At 52.4% G+C, this 25,976-nt stretch overlaps 1 long non-coding RNA gene across 1 annotated transcript; it reads right to left on the bottom strand.

The window, feature by feature from the left end:
- Window positions 1–14,089: 14,089 nt before the first annotated feature.
- Window positions 14,090–25,976, bottom strand: LOC125636533 (uncharacterized). Its single transcript, XR_007356626.2, has 4 exons — window positions 25,053–25,976; window positions 16,991–17,139; window positions 16,323–16,429; window positions 14,090–15,954 (listed from the first exon to the last, which is right to left on the bottom strand). It is a non-coding gene; the product is annotated as an uncharacterized LOC125636533 (long non-coding RNA).

Genomic DNA, 25,976 nt, shown 5'->3' with positions numbered 1-25,976 from the left:
TGAATGTTATAATTCTTGACATCTGATTTGTGTCCATTTATACTTTTACGTCGAGACTGTCCAGTTTTGCCAGTGTACATGGCAGAGGGGCATTGCTGGCACATGATGGCATAGATCACATTGGTAGATATGCAAGTGAAGGAGCCTCTGATAGTGTGGCTGATGTGATTAGGTCCTATGATGGTGTCCCCTGAATAGATTTGTGGGCACAGTTGGCAATGGGCTTTGTTACAAGAATAGGTTCCTGGGCTAGTGTTTTTATTGTGTTGTGTGTGGTTGCTGGTGAGTATTTGCTTCAGGTTGGGGGGCTGTCTGTAGGAAAGGACTGGCCTGTCTCCCAAGATTTGTGAGAGTGATGGGTCGTCCTTCAGGATAGGTTGTAGATCCTTGATGATGCGCTGGAGAGGTTTTAGTTGGGGGCTGAAGGTGACGGCTGGTGGCGTTCTGTTATTTTCTTTGTTGGGCCTGTCCTGGAGCAGGTGACTTCTGGGTACTCTTCTGGCTCTGTCAATCTGTTTCTTCCCTTCAGCAGGTGGGTATTGTAGTTTTAAGAATGCTTGATAGAGACCCTGTAGGTGTTTGTCTCTGTCTGAGGGGTTGGAGCAAATGCGGTTGTATCTTAGAGCTTGGCTGTAGACAATGGATCGTGTGGTGTGGTCTGGATGAAAGCTGGAGGCATGTAGGTAGGCATAGCGGTCAGTAGGTTTCCGGTATAGGGTGGTGTTTATGTGACGATCCTTTATTAGCATTGTAGTGTCCAGGAAGTGGATCTCTTGTGTGGACTGGTCCAGGCTGAGGTTGATGGTGGGATGGAAATTGTTGAAATCACGGTGAAATTCCTCAAGGGCTTCTTTTCCATGGGTCCAGATGATGAAGATGTCATCAATATAGCGCAAGTAGAGTAGGGGCTTTAGGGGACGAGAGCTGAGGAAGCGTTGTTCTAAATCAGCCATAAAAATGTTGGCATACTGTGGGGCCATGCGGGTACCCATAGCAGTGCCGCTGATTTGAAGGTATACATTGTCCCCAAATGTAAAATAGTGATGGGTAAGGACAAAGTCACAAAGTTCAGCCACCAGGTTTGCCGTGACATTATCGGGGATACTGTTCCTGATGGCTTGTAGTCCATCTTTGTGTGGAAAGTTGGTGTAGAGGTCTTCTACATCCATAGTGGCCAGGATGGTGTTTTCAGGAAGGTCACCGATAGATTGTAGTTTCCTCAGGAAGTCAGTGGTGTCTCGAAGGTAGCTGGGAGTGCTGGGAGTGTAGGGCCTGAGGAGGGAGTCTACATAGCCAGACAATCCTGCTGTCAGGGTGCCAATGCCTGAGATGATGGGGGGCCCAGGATTTCCAGGTTTATGGATCTTCGGTAGCAGATAGAATACCCCAGGTCGGGGTACCAGGGGTGTGTCTGTGCGGATTTGTTCTTGTGCTTTTTCAGGGAGTTTCTTGAGCAAATGCTGTAGTTTCTTTTGGTAACTCTCAGTGGGATCAGAGGGTAATGGCTTGTAGAAAGTGGTGTTGGAGAGCTGCCGAGCCGCCTCTTGTTCATATTCCGACCGACTCATGACGACGACAGCACCTCCTTTGTCAGCCTTTTTGATTATGATGTCAGAGTTGTTTCTGAGGCTGTGGATGGCATTGTGTTCTGCACGGCTGAGGTTATGGGGCAAGTGATGCTGCTTTTCCACAATTTCAGCCCATGCACATTGGCGGAAGCACTCTGTGTAGAAGTCCAGTCTGTTGTTTTGACTTTCAGGAGGCGTCCACCCAGAATCCTTCTTTTTGTAGTCTTGGTAGGAAGATCTCTGTGGGTTAGTATGTTGTTCAGAGGTGTGTTGGAAATATTCCTTGAGTCAGAGACATTGAAAATAGGATTCTAGGTCACCACAGAACTGTATCTTGTTCGTGGGGGTGGAGAGGTAGAAGGAGAGGCCCCGGGATAGGACAGTTTCTTCTGCTGGGCTAAGAGTATAGTTGGATAGATTAACAATATTGCTGGGTGGGTTGAGGGAACCATTGCTGTGGCCTCTTGTGGCATGTAATAGTTTAGATAGTTTAGTGTCCTTTTTCTTTTGTAGAGAAGCAAATTGTGTGTTGTAATTGGCTTGTCTAGTTTTTGTAAAGTCCAGCCACAAGGAAGTTTGTGTGGAAGGTTGTTTTTTTTATGAGAGTATCCAGTTTTGAGAGCTCATTCTTAATCTTTCCCTGTTTGCAGTAGAGAATGTTGATCAGGTGGTTCCACAGTTTCTTTGAGAGCGTGAGGCACAAGCTGTCAGCATAGTCTGTGTGGTATGTAGATTGTAATGGACTATTTACCTTCAGTCCTGTTGATAGTCATAATCTTGTCACACCTTTGTTGCCCTTCCCTAGGAACAGAAAGAATCCCCCTAAAGGTCACCTGAGCCTCGATTTCCTTAAGCGTCTTCCCCAGCCTGGCATAGTCTCCCTTGATACATTCCCGTGAGAATCTACCAGTATCATTTGTTCCCACATGAAGGATAATTAGGGGATTCTTTCCCGCTCCCTTTTGGATCCTCTTCAACCTCAGGTCCACATCCCGTACCTTAGCACCTGGAAGACAGCACACCCTTCTATTCTCTGGATCAGCTCTGGTTACAGGTCTGTCCATTCTTCTCAGTAAGGAGTCCCCGATCATGTAGACCTGCCTTTTCCTGGTGATGGTGCGATTCTCCAGTCTATCCCCTGTTCCCTCTAGCTGCAAGTTCTTTCCATTCCTATTCTCCCTTGTAATCCTCTTCAACCCATCCTGTATCCTCCTGGGGCTCATATGTGGTGTAGTCTCCATTGACTCTTCCCCTTTTCCTATAGGACTAGCCGCTCTTCTCTTCTTCCTTGCCCTTCCACCATCAGCGATTACCTGCTGAGCCCCTTCTTCATTTTCCAACTCTGCAAACCTGTTCTTGAGCTCTATTTCTCCTTCACTAGCCCGTCTTTTCCTCTGCCTGGTTCTCTTAGTCACATGCTTCCACTGTCCATTTTCTTCACCCAGCAGTCTCCCCTCAGAGTTCTTCGATCCTGCTTCCATCTGCAAGTCTGAGCTTTTCCCTTTAGCCACCTCATGTCTTTGCTTCACAATCTGCTCGAACCCCCTTCTAAATTCAACAAGACTTTCCACCTGCATCTCCAATCCGCGGATCTTTTCCTCCATCAGCTCTATCAGGCGGCACTTCATGCAGACAAAACTCTTTCCAGGTCCTCCCTCCAGGATCATGTACATACCACAGCTTCCACATCCAGTCATCTTCATTGTGTCTTCCACTACTTGGGTCATTACCACTGCTGCCTCTGTGTCTGTCATACCCTTCCCACCTAAACCCTGTTCATCTGGGAAACACAAACCACACCAAAACCCCACCCCCACAGCAAAGCCAAACCCCCAACGAGCACTGCAAGACAAATTCCCCTTTCAAACTCCCCTGTTTACAGCTCTGTTTGCTGGCTTCTGTGCCGCTGCCTGACTGGCTGCCTCCCTTGATAGGACCCCAGTCAGAGACGCCCCGGCCCCGAATCAGGGCTCAGCTTCTCTCACGGCACACTGCCCCTACCAGCCTCTACACATACACATAATACAAATACAGAACCAAATACAAAAACCTTCTCCTCCAACAGAACTCCCACTCCGGGGAGGAAGCACGGGGGACTGGGGTGCAGCGGACTGTAGAGGTGCAGAGATTTGATGGCAGAGGAGGAAGAATCCTGCTGATAGGCAGTGGCTGAGGAGAAAAAGACAAAGCGTTGGTGGGACTTTTTTTTTTTGCCTCTCTTTTGCCTGCCTGCCTACTTGCTCTTGTGGGAGAAGGGTAGATGCTTTCAACTAGCTCCGTTGGTAGAGCATCAGGCTTTTAATCTGAGGGTCCAGGATTCAAGCCCCTGGATGGGCACTCAGCTTTCCAGTTGCCTTGTGCATGAGGAGCCAAAAGATTTCTGACGGTGTCTAGAGCAGCATAGATTCCCAGAAGCAGAGGCAATTTCCTGGAGAAGCCCCTTTCTCCTGTGGAGTCCTTAGGAATCAGGAGAGAGGCTCCTATCCACAGGAGCAGACCTAGAAAACAGAGTCTCCAGCTGGAAGGAAGCCCTGTGGGCCAGGTGCCGAAACAGTCAAAGGGAGCAGAGACAGCAAAGGAGAGGGAGGGAGCAGCTGCAGAAAAGCTAAGAGGGCGAGTGGTCCTGATATTGTGGCACAGACCCCGGTGGAATGGGCTAGCAATAGGATGGGAGTCCTCACTCCCACTCCCTTTACCCAGAGGCCTGCCTGACCTCAGGGACTCTCCTTCTACTCTTGTGTGTGGCAGAGTCCTCATAACCCTGGTAAAGCTGGGCCCAGGATGTCTGTGGGGCTCGACCTCCAGTCTTGTTGTGGTCACTTAGAACAGGGACTAGGGTGTCCCCGCTCTGGGGTACTCTCTCTGCTCTGGCCGCTTCCCTACCCAATGGAACTGCTGCATTTGCACCTGGATCTAACCTTCTAACCAGGATCCTAGACGATTTCAGCTACTACTGGCTGCAATGGGAATCAAGACAGCACTAGTCAAAGGTGAGGGGCTGAGAGCATCTCCAGACGGTTCTCTGCATTTCACAAGCAGGGCCAGATTGAGGTCGTGAGAGGGTCTAAGGCTAATAGGAGGGAAGAGCCTAAGTATGAATTACATATAGCAGGAAAAATTATGAAGTCATCAAATGGAGTGCAGTTCAGTTGAGGGCAAGTCCCTCAATCAGGCTATGCCAAGCACGGTTCTGCTGCTCTTGATTCATACAACCAGGATAACAACCCTTTAGTGCCCTGCCCCAATAACAAAGTGACTTGTGATCCAACCCCAGCCAAAAGTGACCATTTGGGCAAAGCAGCCCCATCGTGCTGAGCACCGAGGCAGAGTAGGTGTGTCAATGCAAACAAGGTCAGCTCCTGAAGTCCTGTTTCCCAGCTCACACTAGGGGTGTCAGGGGAGAGCTCCTTCACACCCTGCTTGCATTAAGAATGGCCTAGTTCAATAGAGGGTCTCAACAGCACCAGGGAGGTGTGAGTCCCAGCTCAGGTCAGGCCCGCCGACAGGGGGGTGGGGCAAAGGGGGCAATTGCCCAGGGGCTTGGGCCATTTCAAAGGGCCGGGGGGACCCTGCCGCACAGGAGAGAGTCACATGCCTCCTAGCTGCAGAGGCAGCCAGTGCCCCTCCCCGCAACGTTGCTCTGTCCTGCTGCTCCTGGCTGGGCCTCTTCTGCTAGGTGTGCAGAGCAGGGGCTGGGGGGACCAGACAGCAAGTGTGAACAATCAGGACAGAGGGTGGGGGGCAATAGGCGTCTGTATAAGAAAAAGCCCCAAATATCAGGACTGTCCCTATAAGGTCGGGACGTCTGGTCACCCTACTGGGGGGTGCTGATGTCAGGGTGTCCCCCTGCCCCTGTACCCATCTCCGCAGAGCAGGGGCGAGGGGACACAGCCTGGCGCAGGAGAACTCGGTGGCGGAGCTGCTCCATTCTCCTCTGGATGGGGTGTGTGTGACTGGGTGCCTTTCTTAAAGAGAAAAGAAGTACTTGTGGCACCTTAGAGACTAACCAATTTATTTGAGCATGAGCTCAAATTGGTTAGTCTCTAAAGTGCCACAAGTACTTCTTTTCTTTTTGTGAATACAGACTAACACGGCTGTTATTCTGAAACCTTTCTTAAAGAGACAGTGCACTGTTTCTGAGATTGCCCCAGCAGCCAGCTCACAGTCTCTCTCTCACACACACACACTCTTTCCTGTCTCTGTGTCACACACACACACACACACACACACACTGTCCTCTCTCTCTGTGTGTCAGTCACACGCCCACAAACACTGTCCTGTCTGTCACACTCTCTCTCTCACCCACACACTGTCCTGTTACTCACTCTCACTCTCACTCTCTCTCACACACACACACTGTCCTGTCTCTGTGTCACATTCACCTCCCAACACACACTGGTATTATTGTTGTTGTTACTTCTTGGTACTTCCTGCAATACGCATATGTCCTCTGTAATTTTATTCTTTCAAAGGGTGCAATTTTACTGTTTTGACTGGTCGACGCATTTCATAATTTTTTTCTCTTACACTTAAATTTATTTCTTTGAGTAGTGAGTGCTAAAATGCCCAACCTGTCCTGGCTGGAGTCATTAGCCCTACGGTAACTTGTTGAACATATATATGACATCAAGGTTTTTGGTTTTACTGGGGTGCACATCTGCACATGCCTCGGTGCACAGAACACGTCTTGCACACATGGATGAAAAAAGAGGGAACATGCCACAGCATGGGCGCAATGCAGCCCAAAGGTCAGGTGGACCCGCTTCGTAGGGGGCCCATTGTCTATTCTGCGCTGGGGCCCACAGTTGCTGTCCCGGGCCTGGCCTGGGTACATGTCCTCACGCTGACACCGCTGAAGCCCGCACACTACCGATAGCAATGAGGCCACGGCAGTGAGGGGGCAGCTCGGACTAGCTGCTGGAGGGGAAGCAGCCCCAGTGCCCCACGGAAGGGGAATCCCAGCGGTGCAGAGGGGCTGCAGCCAGCTCTCCAGTGCACAGGCAGCGGGAGGGGCTGACTTGAGGGTGGACAGGCCATAGTGCGCTGGAGTCCTGTGTCCTGGCCCCGGGCGGGGGGAAGGGGGCACCTCCCCACCCCCCTGCACGTCACCTGCAGAGAACCCGGTTACTAGGGTGCAGCGAATGGCGCTGGTGGCGACTGACCGAGTCACTGGGGGGGGGGGTGGATCCAAAGGTCATTTAAGTGGCTGCGAACCTTTCCACTGATTTCAGGGAGCATCAGATCAGCTCATGGGACCTTCCCGTGCCTTGGGGGACCAGCCTGCCAGAGACGTTTGTTAACACTCAGGTTGTCGGTGTCCCTGGGGAACTGGCTGATGAAGGTTTCTCAGTCATTTTAACATACAAATGACTCAGATCTATTGGAGTTTTAATGACCATTGGGATGGTTAAACCCCCAGAGACCAGCCATCCCCGCCTTCACTGAAACGAGCTGTGAGTATCTAAGGGACACAGCCCTTTGCCTCGGCCCATAGTAACCAGGCTGGGAAACAGGGAAATCCTTAGGGCCCAATCCTGGCAGCTGCTGAGCACCCCCAGTTCAGCATGAAGTCAGGGCTCAGCCCTGCTCTGGGCATTCTGGGAATTGTCTCCCTGGAATCAGTAGCTGCAAATGCCACAGACCGAGGCTGTCCTGTGCCTGGCCACTCCCCACTGCCCTTCGCTTCCAGCTCCCTGGCGTTTCTCCCAAGGTCTCAGTCTTTGACAGAGCTGCTGCTTTGCAGTCGTGACCAGGATCCACATTTTCCTGAACACCCCAGGCCCGGCCAGGGGTTTCCTCAGGAAATGGGGGACAAAACATCTTTTTGCTTCTTATATTTCCAGAACTCATTCCAGAACTCTGCCCCCCACCCACCGTGTTTGTCTACCTGGGGTGCTGGTCCCAAGGCATCTTCTCATACTGCTGCTTGCTCCATATGCCAATGGACTTCCAGTGAGCTGCCTGGCACTGCTTAACTCACATGTGAAAGAGAGTATCAGGGGCTAGCCGTGTTAGTCTGTATCCACAAAAACAACAAGGAGTCTGGTGGCACCTTAAAGACTAACCGATTTATTTGAGCATAAGGTTTCGTGGGTAAAAACCCCACTTCTTCAGATGCATGGAGTGAAAATTACAGATGCAGACATAAATATACTAGCACATGAAGAGAAGGGAGTTACCTCACAAGTGGAGAACCAGTGTTGACAGGGCCAGTTCCATCAGGGTGGATGTGGTCCACTCCCAACAACAGATGAGGAGGTGTCAATTCGAGGAGAGGCAAAGCTGCTTTTGTAATGAACCAGCCACTCCCAGTCCCTATTCAAGCCCAAATTAATGGTGTTAAATTTGCAAATGAATTTTAGTTCTGCTGTTTCTCTTTGAAGTCTGTTTCTGAAATTTTTTTATTCAAGTATAGCTACTTTCAAATCTGTTATCGAATGTCCAGGAAGATTGAAGTGTTCTCCTACTGGCTTTTGTATGTTACCGTTCCTGATGTCCGATTTGTGTCCATTTATTCTTTTCCAGAGGGACTGTCCGGTTTGGCTAATGTACATGGCAGGGGGGCATTGCTGGCACATGATGGCATATATCACATTAGTAGACATGCAGGTGAATGAGCCTCTGATGGTGTGGCTGATGTGGTTGGGTCCTCCGATGGTGTCACTAGAGTAGATCTGGGGACAGAGTATGCAACGAGGTTTGCTACAGGGATTGATTCCTGGGTTCGTGTTTCTGTGGTGTGGTATGTAGTTGCTGGTGAGTATTTGCTTCAGATTGCGGGGCTGTCTGTAAGCGGGGACTGGCCTGCCTCCCACGGTCTGGGAGAGTGAGGGATCTTTTTCCAGGATAGGTTGTAGATCGTTGGTAACATGCTGGAGAGGTTTTAGCTGGGGGCTGTATGTGATGGCCAGTGGTGTTCTGTTTTTTTCCTAATTAGGGCCTGTCCTGTAGTAGGTGATTTCTGGGTACCCGTCTGGCTCTGTCAATCTGTTTCCTCACTTCCCCAGGTGAGTATTGTAGTTGTAAGAATGCTTGATAGAGATCTTGTAGGTGTTTGTCTCTGTCTGAGGGGTTGGAGCAAATGCGGTTGTATCTTAGAGCTTGGCTGTAGACAATGGATCATGTGATGTATCCTGGGTGGAAGCTGGAGGCATGTAGGTAAGTACCATTGGACTCCTTGTTGTTTATGTGAAAGAGAGAGGCTCATTTAGCTACCCGGCTGGGTGCACTGGCCAGCCTGTGACATGTTCCTTTCCAGCCTGTCTGTGGGTTCACTGCATGTACCCATGTAACTCAGGAAGTGTTCAGGGAGCTCTGGAGGGAGCTGGCTGGTCACGGTGCCCACCAATCTTCTAACCTGCCAGGATGTGGCACTCCCAAGCCACGTATGTGCTGAATGGCTGAGATGAGGAGCAGCTGCGTTTGGTGGCACATCACTCCATAACCTACCACTAAAATGTTTAGAAACCATGAGCCCATTTTAAAGGGTTTTTCCTGATTGTGTGAACTAAACAAACCATTAGACAACAGCAACACAAGAGAAACAATTACAACACACCCTGAACTACAAAGTGCCCCTCCCTGGCTCGGCTGCAGGATTTGAATTATGTCTCTTCAGATCCCAGCCCCGCCTTCAGCTCTGGGAATCGTTACTGTGCTATGAGTGGACCAGCCACCAGCAGGGATGTGACAACGACTTCGCCAGTGGGTTAGACATGTGTTTGCTAGTCAGCTGTAGGACATTTGGGATCAGGACTCTGGGTTCCTATTGCTGGCTCTGGTGTGGTGCAGGGGCGATGGAAGCTCCCTAAAAGTGGGGGGGGGCCTGAACCATTGTCCCACCCCTTTCACTGCCCCTTTCTTGCTGTCCCTGGGCCACCCCTTTCCCCCAAGCTCCCATCCTTGCACCCCCTTTCCCCAGAAGGCCCCACCCATGTACCACCTCTTCCCCTACAAGGTCCCATCCCCCACTCACTCTCTGCCCCTCCCCCTGTTGGCCAGTAAAAAGTGGGAGGGCATAACCCTGAAAAGTGATGGGGCCATGGCCCCCCCGACCGCCTTTTCTGGTACCCCTGGTGTGCCGTAATGGTTGGCAACAGGAGAGCTAAAGACCAGATATTTGACACTTTGAGACTAAAGCCAGTGGGGTGAATAGCTAAGACCAAGGGCTTCCACACTAGAGCCCCTAGTTCTAGACCCATTTTGACCTCGTGCAACTTCTCTGTTAATTTATTAGCACAAGGGGCTGCCAAGGTGTCCAATGCTAGATCGCCTTCTAGGGCTGAGGAGATGAAGTCATGGTCAGGCATACGGGCTGGGAGGGACCTGCAGACACAGACAGGCTCAGTAGTAGAGAGATGATTTGAACTCATGCTTCTGGCTTGTTTCACTGCACCCCAGCCCATATGTTTTGTCCTTGTCATTGGACAGTGGCCCCACTCCCCCATCCCGCTGTTCCGCTCAGCAGTCTGGGAATGGTCCCATTGGTACAGTCAGCTGCAAGTGACATGGGCTGAGGGATTCATCTCTCCAGCCTCCTCCTCACAGCTCCCGGAGGCCACTTCTGTTGGCCAAAAGTAACTGCCTGTCCCGTGTGTCTGACTGATGACTGCAATGCTCAGGCAATATGTTCACCAGCAAAACCCCAGCAGCAGAGAGATCCTCTGCCTGAGCCATCCCCCAGCGCTGACAGCCTCGGGCGGCCACGCAGCAGGAAGACTGACTGGTTAGAAGGAAGTTTACAGCCGTGGAACCGGGTTGCCTTACACACTTGTGACAATGGATCTCATCCCTGTATGAGTCAGGATCTGTGACAATACTGTATCCGATTGCTCAGGAAGTAACCAGCTGCTTCCCCAGCAGCATCGCCAGCCAGCATGCCTTTCCCATCGCAGCTGCAGCTGCTGTTCTGGTCACAGGCGGCCACTCCCCAGAATCACTGTTGAATCTGATCTCAGATCCACTCTGTCACAATAGACTCCTGGCTGCAGTGTCCAGCCACATGAAACAGCCACAGAACGAAGGCGTGTGACTGGTGGCTACAAAGCTCCAGCCATGGATTCTCCAGCAAAACGGGAGCAGCGCCAGCCTTCACCTTAAAGAACATAATTTCAGCTCACACCATCCAGCTGCAAGAATGTACAAATTTCCCAGTGCAATGCATTACATAGCTGCAACATTGAACCCAGCCGTATGGCAGCCCCTGTAACCAGCCACATCCCTGCAAGCGTTCCGTTCTCACCACAGCTGGGGTTCCATGGCTGGTCCCAGGGGGCTGCTCCCCCGACTCGCCCAGACCCCCTCTGTCTGTCTCCAGATCTCCTCCTGCAGCCAGACTGGACAAGTGGCCTGAGAGCTTGGGGACTGGAGTTCTCTGGTTAGCACACACTGTACAGCGCAGGAGCCCCAGGGCCAGTTCCCCGCACACCTGCTGCCATCTGCAAAGAGCCAGGAGCCCACGAGAGCTGAGGAGACTGTGCAGGGAAACAGAAGCAGCAGCCACCAGGCTAAGAACAGCTGCCCTCTTGGCCAAGAGACCTAGCACTAAACCAGGAACCCCTAGAGCTCTCTGTTTATCCCACACTCTGTACAGTGAAGGGCCCCTAGTGTGAGCTCCCCTCACACCCGGGGGTGGGAAGGAGCCTGATCTCCATGAACCAATGAGTCTCTGGTCTCTCTGCTGGGACTGACAGAATGGGACACAATCAATGCAGGCCTTGCTGGGTGTGGTTGTGTGCATAGGCATTGATTGCGTGGGTGCTCTGGGGCTGGAGCACCCACGGGGAAAAATTAGGGGGTGCTCCACACCCACCGACAGCCCAGTTCCCCCCCACACCCCGTCCCCCAATCCTGCTGCGTCCCTGCTCCTCTCCCTCCCTTTGCTTCCCGCCCACCATGAAACAGCTGTTTCACGGTGCTTCGCTCTGGGAGGGAGGGGGAGGAGAGGAGTGGGGGTGGGGACTTATGGGGGCAGGTTGGGGCAGAGCCAGGGCGGGAAGAGTCGGGGCAGGGGTGGGGCCTTGGGGGAAGGGGTGGAATTGGGTGGGGCAGAGCACTCACCGGCCAGAGGGGAAGTCAGCACCTATGGTTGGGTGTGATGGGGTCACCTGTCCCACTAGGGCCCAGGCTGAGATCCCAGCACATTCCAACCCACCCCCTCAACTTTCAATCTCTGTATGCTGGTGCGGGAGCTGCTTGCAGCCCCAGTGGCTGGTTTTACTTTAGTTCCCCACCAGAGAAGGAGCAGGGACTGGCAGAGACTGGGGGAAGGAGAGGTTTGAGTGTCTCGCAAAAAGAAAAGGAGTACTTGTGGCACCTTAGAGACTAACCAATTTATTTGAGCATGAGCTTTCGTGAGCTACAGCTCACTTCATCAGATGTATACCGTGGAAACTGCAGCAGACTTTATATACACACAGAGAATTTGAAACAATACCTCCTCCCACCCCACTGTCCTGCTGGTAATAGCTTATCTAAAGTGATCATCAGGTGGGCCATTTCCAGCACAAATCCAGGTTTTCTCACCCTCCACCCCCCCACACAAATTCACTCTCCTGCTGGTGCTAGCCCATCCAAAGTGACAACTCTTTACATAATCAAGTCGGGCTATTTCCTGCATAGATCCAGGTTTTCTCACATCCCCCCCACCCCCATACACACACAAACTCACTCTCCCGCTGGTAATAGCTCATCTAAACTTGGATTTAAACTTGGAGAGTGGTCAGTTTAGATGAGCTATTACCAGCAGGAGAGTGAGTTTGTGTGTGTATGGGGGTGGGGGGGATGTGAGAAAACCTGGATCTATGCAGGAAATAGCCCGACTTGATTATGTAAAGAGTTGTCACTTTGGATGGGCTAGCACCAGCAGGAGAGTGAATTTGTGTGGGGGGGTGGAGGGTGAGAAAACCTGGATTTGTGCTGGAAATGGCCCACCTGTTGATCACTTTAGATAAGCTATTACCAGCAGGACAGTGGGGTGGGAGGAGGTATTGTTTCATATTCTCTGTGTGTATATAAAGTCTGCTGCAGTTTCCACGGTATACATCTGATGAAGTGAGCTGTAGCTCACGAAAGCTCATGCTCAAATAAATTGGTTCGTCTCTAAGGTGCCACAAGTACTCCTTTTCTTTTTGCGAATACAGACTAACACGGCTGTTCCTCTGAAACCTGTTTGAGTGTCTGTTTCTCATCCCTTCCTCCAAAGGGGTCTGATCAGAAACAGAAGGTCCCCAGTGGGGAAGCCAGTCTAGGGAATGCAAACAGACCTGGAGGGAGACGGGGGTCTGGGCAGTTGTGTCCAGCAGAAAGTGGCTGGGTGCTCAGAGACAGCCTGAGCATTTTAGAGCAGGCCTGAAAAAGGAAACACTTTCACTCCTGTGGATTGTAAAGGGGGATCTACAAACCCCAAACGGAGCGGAGGTTTTTCCGGGCGGGAGCCCCTCGGCAAGCAGCCTGAGCACCCTCTGCTGCCTCTGCTGGCAATACTAGAGCCTGCAGCTGCAGCCGATGCAGGAGCCAAGACCTGCCCCGAAGGAGAGAGCGCGGAGACGGGGGGGTTCAGAGGCAGAAAGGGCCGGGACAGTGGGAGCGGGCGGGCAGACACTGCCATCGCTGCTTCAAGCCTCAGCTAAGAACTTTACAGTTACTGCTTGTATTTGATTCCACGAACCAATTTTACCGCTCACCTGATTTTTATGAACAAACCCTTAGATTTTAGGTGCTAAGGGATCGGCATCCGTATGATTTTGGGGTGAGAGCTAAGGTAGATAGTGACCTGGGTGTGTGATTTGAGCTTTGGGATCAGAAGAACCTTTTTGTTTTTTGGATGAGACTGGTTGTAAAGAACCTCTCCTCTCTGAACCCAGTGGTTTTGGTGGTGATATAAAAACTGGACTGCCTTAAGGAAACGGCTTTTATGACTTCTCGTAGCCAGTGGGGTGAAGCAGAAGTTAGCTTTGGTTGCTGGTTTGGTATATCCTAATCTGCCCTATTTCTCAGCAGTTTGTCCAGAATTTGGCACCCTCAGCTGTGTCCCACAAAGACACTGTGGTTACACCTTGAAAGACATATCAAGGACTGATGACATCACCATTATCACCAGACTCTGCATAGACTGACCTGGTGACTGGGGGAAGGGTCAGAAAAATTTTGTCCTTGTTTGTCCATCTGTCCCTTTATCCTCCTGTCCCAGGTTCTGGCTGCACATTTCCCCAGACACTTTATTCCAAAGCACACTGGTTCAGATTAAAACATGAAACAAGATTACTAACTACAGAAAAATAGAAGTGATATCAAACAGATCAAAGCAGATTACCTAGTAAATAAACAAAACCGCAAACGAAGTCTAAAAGACTAGGAAGCTTGGGTATGATTTAGCAATTGCTCACCCTGACTGATGACACAAGCAGGCTTGCAGGTGCTGAAGGCACAAGCTGCAGTTGCTTTGCAGCTTGGGCTCCCCACTCCTGCTCCAAATCATTTTCTTTTGGAGCTTCTTTCAGGTGTTCAGCAACGTGAAAATAAAGAACAACCAGTGATATAGATATAGCATATAGCATATAGAGCTGTTCCATATGGCAGAAACTCTTCCCTTCAAACTCGGTTCTCAGACCAGTTTGTGGGAAAACATAGGTACCCAAATGGAGATTCGTGTCATGTGGTCTGGTCACATGCCCTTGCCTACCTTGCTGAGTCCATTACTCAGAGGCTGTCTGGAGCATTCTCAAGCAGGGTCACCAGGTGGGGGACAAGATTCTCCTAAGGCCTGTTGTTTCCCTGATGGCCTTCGCAACCAGCTGTCTACACTGGAAGCATCTTACCTAGTGGGTGTCACCCAGGTGTAACTACATTTGAAATAAAGATGCATAGTCAATATTCATAACTTCAGCGACCAAATTGATACATGCATACAAATAGGATACTCCTATTCAGCAAAATATAACTTTTCCAATGACACCTTACACGACCCATCTTGTACAAAATGCATCATAATTATGACAAATATGGGGTGTAGTGTCAAAGGGAGTTTCTCTCTCCCTTCCCCCATCAGTTCAGCAACTAGGGCTGCAGCAGGGAAGAGGGGCTGACCAGGACTTCTCTGCCTGGGCTTTGCTTAGACCAGGAAAAACCAGAGGGTCACTGATCAGTTCTGGGTCAGCTGCTGCTGGAACCTGCTCCTAGACATGGGCAACTGGATACTTGGGAACCAAATGCCACTGCTGTGTGTGGGAATTAGTGGGAATTAATGGAGTTTTTACTATGGCCAGCCCTAGTCAGGGCACTGAGAGAACAACTGAAGCATTTTCCATGCTAAGGACATCTGAGAGGCTCTTCCCTTTATGGACCTGCTGATGCTTGATGCCATGTGAACACCAAATGAAGCTTCCCCCACATTCAAGCTCCTTCTTCTCTGAATTACCTGATGGGGAATAATGTATGAACTCGGACTGAATCTTTTCCTGCATTTATTGAAGCTTTTCCCACAATCCAAGCATTTATGGGTTCTCTCTTATGTGGACTGTCTGATGTGAAGCAAGGTTTGATCTTCAAATGAAACTTTTTCCAAAGTCAGAGCATTCATAGATTCTGTCTGGTGTGGATTCTCAGATGTTTATGAAGTTATGAGCTGGGACGGAAGCTTTTCCTTTCATCCAAGCATTTATAGGGTCTCTCTCCCACGTGGATTCTCCAGTGTCAAATAAGGCCTGAGTGCTGACTGAAGCTTTTCCCACACTCAAGGCATTTATAGGGTCACTCTCCTGTGTGGTTTCAGAGTAACAGCCGTGTTAGTCTGTACTCGCAAAAAGAAACGGAGGACTTGTGGCACCTTAGAGACTAACCAATTTATTTGAGCATAAGCTTTCGTGAGCTACAGCCCACTGCATCGGATTCTCTGGTGTACAATAAGGGCTGATGGTGCACTGAAACTTTTCCCACAATAAAAGTACTTATATGGTCTCTCTCCTGTGTGGATTCTCCTATGGCAAATAAGGCCTGAGTGCTGACTGAAAGTTTTCCTACAATTTACGCATTCATACGGTCTCTCTCCTGTATGGATTCTCCCATGCTTTATAAAGCCAGACTGCCGACTGAAGCTTTTCCCACAGCCCAAGCATTTATAGGGTTTCTTTTCTTTGTGATTTGTCTGTTAGGCTGTGGTTTCCTGGGGACCATTGCCTCCTCTTCCACATTCAATGGATTTATCCACTTTCTTCCAAGAGCTGTTTCCCAGCTTCCTCACTGACCTGTGCTGATTGCTCCAGGCTTTTCTCTGTTCCAAGCACTGGGAAAAATTCCCTTCTCATAAATGTCTCCTGTAGTTCCACTTTCCCAAGACCTTGCTGCTGTGGATTCCCCTCCTCGTTCTCACTCATTGTCTCACCATCTGCTGGGGGAGAGAGAGAGAATCCAGGCAGGAGTCAGTGCCTGGGCTGGCAGAAAAGACACAAAGGGGAGTAGCAAAGAGGGAAAACAGAACACAGCAACAGTTGGGGAGACTGAGAAATTGGATTCTGTCTCCACACCCCATCCAAACACTCCCAGGGAAGTGAAGTCAGGGAGAAAACTCCTGACAGCCAACAGGGTGGGTGGGAAGCCATGCGCGATATCTGCTATGATGATATGACACCTGCTGCTGACCAGAGCCTGACCGGGTGAGATGAGGCAGAACTGAGGGAGCTCACCCCACATTTTGGGGATTTTCAGATTTCCTTCATTTGCCAGATAGTTTCTGCATCAGTGTCACTGATTCCTCACCTGTGCAGGTGCCTCTTGGGATGTTGCTTTGGCCTGGAGATCCGGGACCCACGGCTCTTCCCCTGCTTCCAGCCGGGCGATCAGGTCAGGTTTGGGAATGCGGAGTCCTGCTCAGGAGGTGATATCAGGCATGATCAGAATGCACTGAGGATTGATGGAGTATTTGTCACAAAGGGCACATCTTGAGTTTAACCTGACCCCATGATTTCCTGGGGAACTGTGGGATGTGAACAGATGGGAACATGGTCACTGAGCCCCCTTGGGAGAGGCCCATGTCTGTGGGGGGAGTTCTCACAGCCTTACTGGGAGTGTTCAGGGTCTGTGGGCTCTGGGGGACTTGCTGAGGCACACACAGCTCTGGTGTTAAACCCCTGCCTATGCCTGACCCCCCAGAGCCCTCCCCACACATGGAGCTAGTCGCAGGAAGGGAGGTGCACAGAGATCCTGTGTGTGAGTGAGAATCAATGCAGAGAGGATAATACACTGTTTCTGCCCCCATGAAAGCTGGAGGGACGGGGATGAATTATCATGTCCATTAGATTCATAACTCCTCTATCCCATTGGAGGGGGTTTGGATGTGAACGCCTCTCTCGCAGTGGCTATGTGACCCATTCCCCTGCAATGTAACTGACCAGATTCAGAAATGCAGGCCCCGTGGCTTCACATACCTGAGGGGACAGGAATCCTTACCCAGCGAGGTCACAGGCTCATCGTTCTCCTGCATGATGTCCCTGTAGAGGGCTCTCTGAGTGGGGTCCAGCAGAGCCCCCCGCCCCGCGGTGAACTACACAGCCACCTCCGCAAAGGTCACCGGCATCTGAAACAACAGGTGCCCCCCACTCAGTGCCTGCTGCCCCAGTCACAACCCCACTATTCATGGGGGAAGAAGCACAAACCTAGGACAGGTCTGGGAGAGCAGAGGAGCCGAATCCCACCCCACCCTGCTCAGAGTGGCCAGGAGGCTGCAGGGAACAGAGCGGGGAGAGCGCCGTGTCCCTCCCAGCAGACGGAGGAGGGCAGGGTCTTCTCATTTACCACCCACCTCCTAGGCACAGTGGGAGGCAAAGCTCAGTGCAGGGGAACAGGAACAGGGACAGGAATCCCAGCACCTTCCCTTTGTATTTCATCGCAGCCTCTGCCTAGGGGGCTCAGGCTCCAGCGCTCTGCTCTGGTTTCCCAGCCCTGTCCAGGGGGTTGTTTCCAGTTTCAGAAATGGGGCAATGTTGACACACTCCCAATGGGGCTGTTCATAAATCAGACCCAAGGCTGAGCATGTCCCAGCAGGCTTATCAGTCCCTGTCCCCGCACCTCACCCTGAGTGTTTCCTGCCCCTCCCCCTCTACAACAACCCTCCCCAGCAGCTCCCCCCAAAATCCCCTCCCTGAGCTGGATCCACCACAGCCATTTCCCTTCCCTGGCCCCAAGGAAGATGGGACAGTCTGGAGCAAACCAGGGTCGTTATTCTGCAGCCTGTCAGGGCGAGAAGGGAAATTCGGGAGGTTTCTGAATTAGTGTTAGTCCATTTCACACCCCGATTCCCCCCAGCTCTTTCCCTGCAGACAGACACTCGAGACTCTGCCATGCTGGGAGAAGCCTCAGTGACGTCATTACAACACAGACCCAACCTCTCCCATTGGGACTAAACCCACGAGATGCTACTAAACTCTCCCAGGAACAGAGCTTCTGAGCCAAACACCAGAAAAGAGCAGAATTAAAGGAGCCACTTTGGGGGATCCCCCCTGACACTGTCCCCCCAGCCACACATTCCCCCAGCAGTGTGGGCACCAGGCAGAGGCAGGAACTGGCTTTTCCTCTCCCTACCCCTCCGCTCTCCCAGGAAAGTCAATCTGCCCAGGGGGCTGCAGTGAATGGAGCTGGGCAAGGCTGGGTGCCCGCAACTCCCTCCCCACTGATTGCTCCAGCTGCCCCTTCCAGTCTCTCCACGCTCCCTCCTGCATGAAGAACTGGTCACTGTCCTGCCATTCCGATAGGCATTTCCTCTCCAATAGCTACAGCAGGTCTCCCCTTCTCTCCCTGGGGGGCACTGCTGGGGGCGAGGCTCGGGGTCCCAGTCGGGGGGGGCCGGGCCGGGATCTCTGCATGGGGAGAGTCTCTCGGGGGGGCAGGGGGAATGTCCCTCCCCCTCCCGCAGCCAGGGCTCGGGGGGCCCCAGCAGCAGCAGCCGAGGCCCGGGGGGCTGGCGAGGCAGCGACCGCAATTCCCTCCTGCTGCCCGGCTGGGCCCCGGGCTTGCTCCACCCGGCGTCTCCGGGATCCTACCACGCTGGAGTCCCTGGGTCTGGCCCGGGGGGGTGGGGTCTGTCTCTTATTTCATGTCTTGTAGCCTCACCCCCCGGCCCTCCAGCAGGGATGTGGGGCCAAGAGGTCCATTGCCCAGGGGCCCAGTGATTTCAAAGCCCCGGCTGGAGGGGATCAATCTGTATTTTTAAATAAAAATGAAGATACAAAATGTCACGAGATCAGTCAATGCCACAACTTACAGCCAGTGGGTGACAGACCCCCCCCCCCAGCCCCTGCTGGTGCACCCCACCAGAGATGCCCCAAGACAAACCAACAGCCATGGCCTGGTGCCACCCCACTACTCCTCCACACAGTCCCGTGCGGCTGCCTCCCCACAAGGCCCCAGGCCCCAGTGTGGCCGAGCCCCTCCACAGTCCCCCCCCAACTGTCCTCCTCCCCCCAAGCCAGGCTGCAGCCGCCCCACCCAGCTGTGCCACCCCCCCACACAGCCCCCCACAGCCATGCTGTGTCCCCCTGGGGCCATGGTGCTGCCCCTCACTACCTCCCAACCCAACCGCCACAGCCATGCCATTGACCCAAGTCCCCTATAGCCTCTCCCTCCCCCAGATCCCTCCCAGACCCAGTCCCCATCCCTCCAACCCAATCGCCCCCTGCCAACAACCCCCCTCTCTTCCTCCCACAGCACCAACCCATCCCCTACCCTCCCACAGCTCCCACCACACAGACCCCTCCACCTCCCAGCTCTGCCCCCTCCCCCCCACCCGCCACCCCACCCACTCCCGTCAGACACCCTCCCCCGCTGGTGCACCAGGGTTTCCCCAAGACCCACCAACAGCTATGGATTAAAAACCCCATAGTGTTGGTTGGGGCCTCCTGGAGCCATGGTCCCTACCTGGAGACACTGAAATCTCACTCTTGTCTCTCTCCTCCTGCCTCCAGCTCCGAGCCAGGCTCCAGACAGTTACGTGGTGAAGTGATGAATTGATGATAGCAGAAGAAAAAAATCAAAACCCAAAAGTGAAGCCAAAAGCACAAGCCGGGCAGGCAAGGCAAATCGCAGGCTGCTGCCATAGACTAGTCCTCCCCCTCCTCCAATAACCCACCCAAACCGGGACACCACAGACCCCATGGACCTCAAACCAACCACCTGGAAGCAGCAGCAAAAAGGCAGCAAGGACACAGGCCGGCAGAGCGTGGAAGGAAAATCAAAACGGAAAGAGCCCAGTCTTTGAAAGCTTTTTTAGTTCTCTGCACATGCTCCCAGAAGAGGATGGGGCAACTGAGAGCCAGTCATGACAAGGGGGAGGTGTCCTAGCCCGACCCGTCTCTCACAGCACTCACCTGGGATGTGTCCAGCTGCCTAGCGTAGCTCAGGGTGTGAGTACGAACCTCGGGGCAGAGTGTTACACACCAGGGCACACACCCCATGGGGATTGGGAGCTCGATAGTTTGATTTCACCCACCAAGAGCCAACTCCCCAGGCACGGTAACAGCCTGAAGAGGGCGTCACAGACACTCCCCTTGGGCCCTCTGCTCTGTCCTGCCACCGAGGCAAGCCTGCCTTTGTGCTCGATCTGTGGCTCAGTGAGGCCTGAGCATGAGCTGGTGCTGCCAGCATCACCCCCCACTGTCTGCAAGGGAGGAAGGATTGAACCAGGGTCCCCGTGTTCCAGGTCAGCGTGTGAAGCACGGTGGTGTGGTGGGGCTCTCTCCAGCGCTCCTTTTGAAGTTGGTCCCCGGAGGCTAAATAATGAAAGAGCTCGGGCCAGGGGGATTGAATCACCGGGGTTTCCTAATTCCGACCTCTCCGGTGGGTTCCTGAACTACTGGACAGTGTCACCCAAATAACATTGTTAAAAATCAATCATGAAAAGATGCGGACCTACAGCAATCCAGGGGGGTTCAGGACAGGGAGACCAATTCAGGCAATCAGAACAGCAGATATGACAAATTTATAGAGACGGAAACTGGCCAGAAATTCTTTGAAACTGGCTAAACACTTATAAAAGTTTCCATTTGCTTTATGATGAGGGGGTTTTGGGGGAGTGTGTAAACTATTTCCCTGAATCAAGTTTCCACTGACAGCTCAGTCCACCATGTCAGCAAGAGAAGAGCTGCAGTCCCTGGGCATTGGGCCACCCAGGGCCTTCAACACCACAGCCCTGGGAAGGGGGTGCTGAGATGGACCATCCAGTGAGGAACACAAGTCCTTCTACCATCCACCACACCCTCTTTTGGAACTGCTGCTGATGCCTCACCCCATCTGTGGTAACTGTTATCCCCTCTGCCACCCTCAATCTGGGGGTTTCCCCTTCTGCACCTACCTGGCAGATCAGCCCCCGCATCTGAACCCCTGATCCTGTCCCCGTTTTGCCCCACTGCCCGTCCCTCCCCTCCAATTTCCCCGCTTCAGGGGGATTTTCCCTGCCTTTGGTTGCAGGGAGCAGATTCTGGTGGCGAGCGAGGGAAGCAACTTGCGGATGTTACTGAGCATGTGATAAGAACATTAGACCATAAGAATGGCCAGACGGGGTCAGACCAAAGGTCCATCTAGCCCAGTATCCGTCTGCCGACAGTGGGTACTCAGCTGTGGGCTTGTGTGTTTTGGGGTGAGGAGGGGTTGTTCAGAGCACTCTCCCTTCAGAGAACGGGTGGAGTTGACCAAAGGGGCATGCTGAATCTTTAGCAGAGAATTCCTTTCTCCATTATGTTAGCTAAGCGTTGCTGTTAAATATCAGCTGACGAATGCAGCTTTTGAAACAATCTGACTGTACATCCCTTGCCCTCTCAGTTGCTGTAGTTCTCACACCCTCTGCTCTTGTGAGCTCACCACATGACACAGTGTCTTATTACCATAGCATCTTGGAGATTACACGGGACCTAAGTTTATGAGGTAAAAAATGAAGCATAACTCCTTCCCTTCCCCCTTTTGACTTAGGAAAAATAAATCCTGTCCCCTCCCCCAGTCCCAACCCGGCCCCACCGGAGCTGCTGCGGCCAGGAGAGAGGTGCCTCTAACCTGGCCCTGAGCTACTGTGGTGAGAGAGGGCTGGGGGGAGCCCTCTCTCCCTGGGGCAACCTGCACCCTAAACCCCTCATCCCCAGCCCAACCCCAGAGCCCGCACCCCCAGCCGGACCCCTCACACCCTTGCACCCCAACCCTCTGCCCTAGCCCTGAGCCCCTCGTCCCTGTCCCCACCCCACAGCCCACACCCCAACCCTCTGCCCCACCTGAGCCCCCTCCCACACTCCGAACCCTTCAGTCTCACCCCTACCACACACTGTCCATGTGCAGAATGAATTTTGGAATCTGCACCAAGAGACAGGTGAGGGGTCACACCTCACTTCCCTACTGGTGCACATAACAAAATTCATTCCCTATGTAAGCAGAGTCAGGATGAGCTCCACCCTGACATCTGGTGGTGAGGTGTGGCAAGTTGTGGAAAAGAAGTTCAGGGGCCGATCTCATTTGCATAGGCACACCCACCCCGCCTAGAATGAGGCCATAGCTGCCCAAATGGTCATTTTGGCTGCTGTGGGATCCCCAGTGTCTCTGTTATTAGGGCAGGAAGAATAAATTGTTATTACCCTGATTATGGGAACTGTGCTTGGAACTGTACTTGGCCTTTTGTTATGACGGAGGGACTCACCATCAACTATGTAGCACTCGCTAGGCAAGGGACATGGGTTCCAAAACTCTGTGAATGGAGAGGGGCTTGAGACAGGTATTAGTATCTGGGGGTGTGGGTTTGAAACACCAATTACACCACTGTCTCTCTCCGCCGTAGATTGTCAGAGTTAATTTTGGGTCTATTAAGAGTCTTGCTACAGGTAGTGTGCTGAGTTCGCTTTGGCCTTAAGGTGCACCAGCACTAAGGCTCCCACTACTATGAGCTGAAATCACTGTGTCAAGTAGTGGGGAGCCGGAAGATCTAGAGTGCAGTTGTGCTGTTCGTGGATAGGCTGGCGGAGCCAAGCTGTGCAGAGCGGAGCTGTTTGTGGTGGAGTGGAGCGGAGCCCCATGGGGCAGTCAGCTTCAGGACACGTAAGGTGCCCCTTACCTCTTTCCCCACACACAGGCACATTTTAGCCAGACTGGGGAGTAACACTCTGCAGATGAACTTTTGAACTCTGGGGCTGGACTTTTTGGACTTTGGGTGATTTGTGGATTGCTGGACTCAAGAGACGCTTGGGTTCTGGGACTCAAGAACCCGAGGGAAAGGATGTGGCCCAATTTGCTGGGGTGGGTCTTTGCTCATGGTTTGGTTAATGAACACTAGTTGTGGTGTTTCCCCAATTTAATGCTGATGTCGTTTACCTCATGTTATTAAAGATTCTCTGCTCCACCGAGACTCTCTGCTTGCGAGAGGGGACGTATTGCCTCTTTGAGGCGCCCAGGGGGTGTGTAGGATTTTCCCAGGTCACTGGGTGGGGGCTCGAGCCAGTTTTGCATTTGCTTTGATGAGAGGGAACCCCTGTGTACTGAACCCGGCCCTTGCTGCTATCAACTTGGCCTGGCAGAAGGGTTACACCTACACGGACGTAACAAATTAGAGGAAACGCTGCTCCTGACTTTCAACCTGTCTGTCACATCTTGAATCTCATACATTGACCGATGGGAATAAAGTGCTCTCAGGTGACCCAGGAATTATTCAGCAAGTATTTTAGAAGACCTAGAACATGAGAGGAAATCATGAACTGCTCAGAGACAATGGAGAGAAGCAGCAAGATTAATCCCATACATTACCAGCAGGAGAGTGGGGTGGGGGGAGAGAAAACCTTTTGTAGTGATAAACACCCATTTTTTCATGCTTTGTGTGTATAAAAAGATCTTCTATACTTTCCACAGTATGCATCCGATGAAGTGAGCTGTAGCTCATGAAAGCTTATGCTCAAATAAATGGGTTAGTCTCTAAGGTGCCACAAGTCCTCCTTTTCTTTTTGTGAATACAGACTAACACAGCTGTTACTCTGAAACCTGTCATTGGATTGGTTGTGACTCATTTGCCTGATTTGAAAGGAGACCAAAAGGACCTGAGTCTCCTCGCTGTCGATAGCCCCCCTGCTCGGCCAATCAGCATCAAGACGCTGAGGGGTCTCACCAGATGTCTCAAAGGACGGCCCAGGTCACCATCAGAGGGGATCACTCTCAGATCAGGACCCACCTCTTTGTGAGGACCTCCCGCAATGAGAGCAACCGTCCCACCTCCCTCGCCCACACTCCACACACACCCCTCCTTGGTAAAGGGAGGGAAACTGGGAAAAGGGGGAAAAGAAGCAAGAGAAGAGGAGAAAGGAGGGAGGAAAGAGGAAAAGGGAAACCAAAAAGGATAAACCCCAAGGTCCCCAGGGATTCCAAGGGTCAAAGTCCTAGGTAGGAAATCAGATTCTGCCCCCTTAAGCCAGTGTTTTCTGTGCCAAGAATTCTGCCTGCAGCAGGTGCATCAGACCCAACAGGTTCCAAACCTCTCGGAGCCTCTGACCTTGTCCAAGGGAAGTTCGTTTTCTGGCACAATCAGTGGTGGGAAAGGAGAAAACTCCACAGAGGCTCCTCCTCATGCTCACAGACGGGAATCCTAATTCTCTCCCCGTCCTCGAGGGGAGACCTGGAGGAGACGTGTGGCAGCAAAGCCGGGGGGGTCTCAGAGACTGCCCTGGCCCACCTGCACCTCTGCCCTGCCCGGCTGATGTCGGGGTCTCTCTGTGAGGTCACCCCCTCCCCACCACCTTTGCCCAATGGGCTGAGTTCCTGCAAAAGGCCTTTGTGATGTCACTGCCCCACCCACCGCTCCCCTCCAAGCTGATGTCCTGCCCCTGCCCAGCCTCTGTGGAGGTTGGAGTTGTTGCCCCTGGATCTAGGGTTGCCAACTTCCACACCCTACAAAACTGAACACCCTTGTGCCGCCCTTCGCTGAGATCCCGGCCCGCTCACGCCATCTCCCTCCCCTCCGTCGCTCCCTCTCCCCCACGCTCACTCGCTCATTGTCACTGCGCTGAGTAGGGCTGGGGAGGGTCCCTTTTCAACTGGGTGTTGTCGGGACGGACCTGGGAAGGAGGGCTGCCTGCCAAGCACCTTTAGGAGGAGGCGTCCCTCCCCGTCAGAAAATCATCTCCCTCCCTCAGCTCAGTGATGGCCTGAATTGCTCCTTCTCCCGGCAGAGCCAGAGGATTGAAAGCAGCAACATCAAACCCTGTGTAGCTCGCAGGAATGAACACAGACATGCCCTTGTATCTCAACAGATGGTTACTTTTACCCTTGGGAAACTACAAGCCTAAAGGGAAAGGCGGTGGCACCAGATCTAAGGAATGAACACAACACAGTCATCATCGTTACGCCCGTCCTTGCCCCTTTATACTTCTACTGTCTCGCTCCAGCCACCGTTGCCCTCTGTGGGTTCAGTGAGAGTGCCACACTCATTGCTTCCGACACACACAGACTCACACACACATCTTGCAAGGAAAACCTCACCAAGGAGTCAGATGCACCTGTTGCTTCCCTGCCCCCCTGCTCTCCAGAATCCAATCCCAAGGAAAGCTTGTCGGGCCCAGAGCTGGCAGGGCGTCCGCTGCTGGAGTATTGAAGCTACCGTGACGGCACTCAGAGGAAAGATGCGGAGAGAGTGCAAGTTAAGAATTGGCCGGTCAGGTTTCCAGTCCCCTCACAGGTCATTCCCTCATTCGAGCAAAGGGGCACATCTCAAATCTCAGCTGGCTCAGTCGAGCTGCATCGTTCTTGTTTCCACTCAGTCAGGTTTGAGGCCTGTTTCGTACCCTGTCTTTGAGAAGACAGTCAGAAACTACTCTCTGAAATAGCAAATGCAGGAGTGTAGGATTCATACAAGGTTTATGCGCTTGGCAACATTCAGGGCACACCTGGAGTGTTGTGCTGGACCTGTGCACACACAGCTCCTTCCAAGGGCATCAACCTTGGAATCTCGCCCAGATGACGTGAACCGTGGGAAGCCTCCCAGGACTGGGCTCAAGGCCCGAGAGCAAGGAATGCGGTAGATAGAAACTGGTAAATAAGAATGTTAAACAAAGCCAGTGTATTCCTTTTATCTGTTGGAGAATGTAATGCGCGGGGGGTGAGAGAGAATAAAGGGGAAGGTGGAAAGCTGACAGGCAGAAGCCTGTTAGCAGACCAGCCGTTTGCTTGCTAAAAGCTGTGTTCTGTCTTGTCACTGAACCGCCACACAGGAGGACGTGTTATCACTCATGCCCCAACACAGACAGACAAAGAGAGAAATGTTCTCGCTTTGAGGGTGGGACTCCCTGCCCTGGGCCAAAGACGAGCACCTCTCTTTGACCTTGGTCACTCATTCAGCTTTTCTTTCAGCAGGGAGCCCGAGAGCTCAGGTGCTGGAGTGCTGCGTTGGTCAGTGAAGCTCGGTGA

This window comes from Caretta caretta, chromosome 5 (assembly GCF_965140235.1).
Source record: "Caretta caretta isolate rCarCar2 chromosome 5, rCarCar1.hap1, whole genome shotgun sequence".
Classification (NCBI taxonomy): Eukaryota; Metazoa; Chordata; order Testudines; family Cheloniidae; genus Caretta; species Caretta caretta.
The sequence above is the reverse complement of the archived record's forward strand: the minus strand, read 5'-3'. Positions and strand labels throughout refer to the sequence as shown.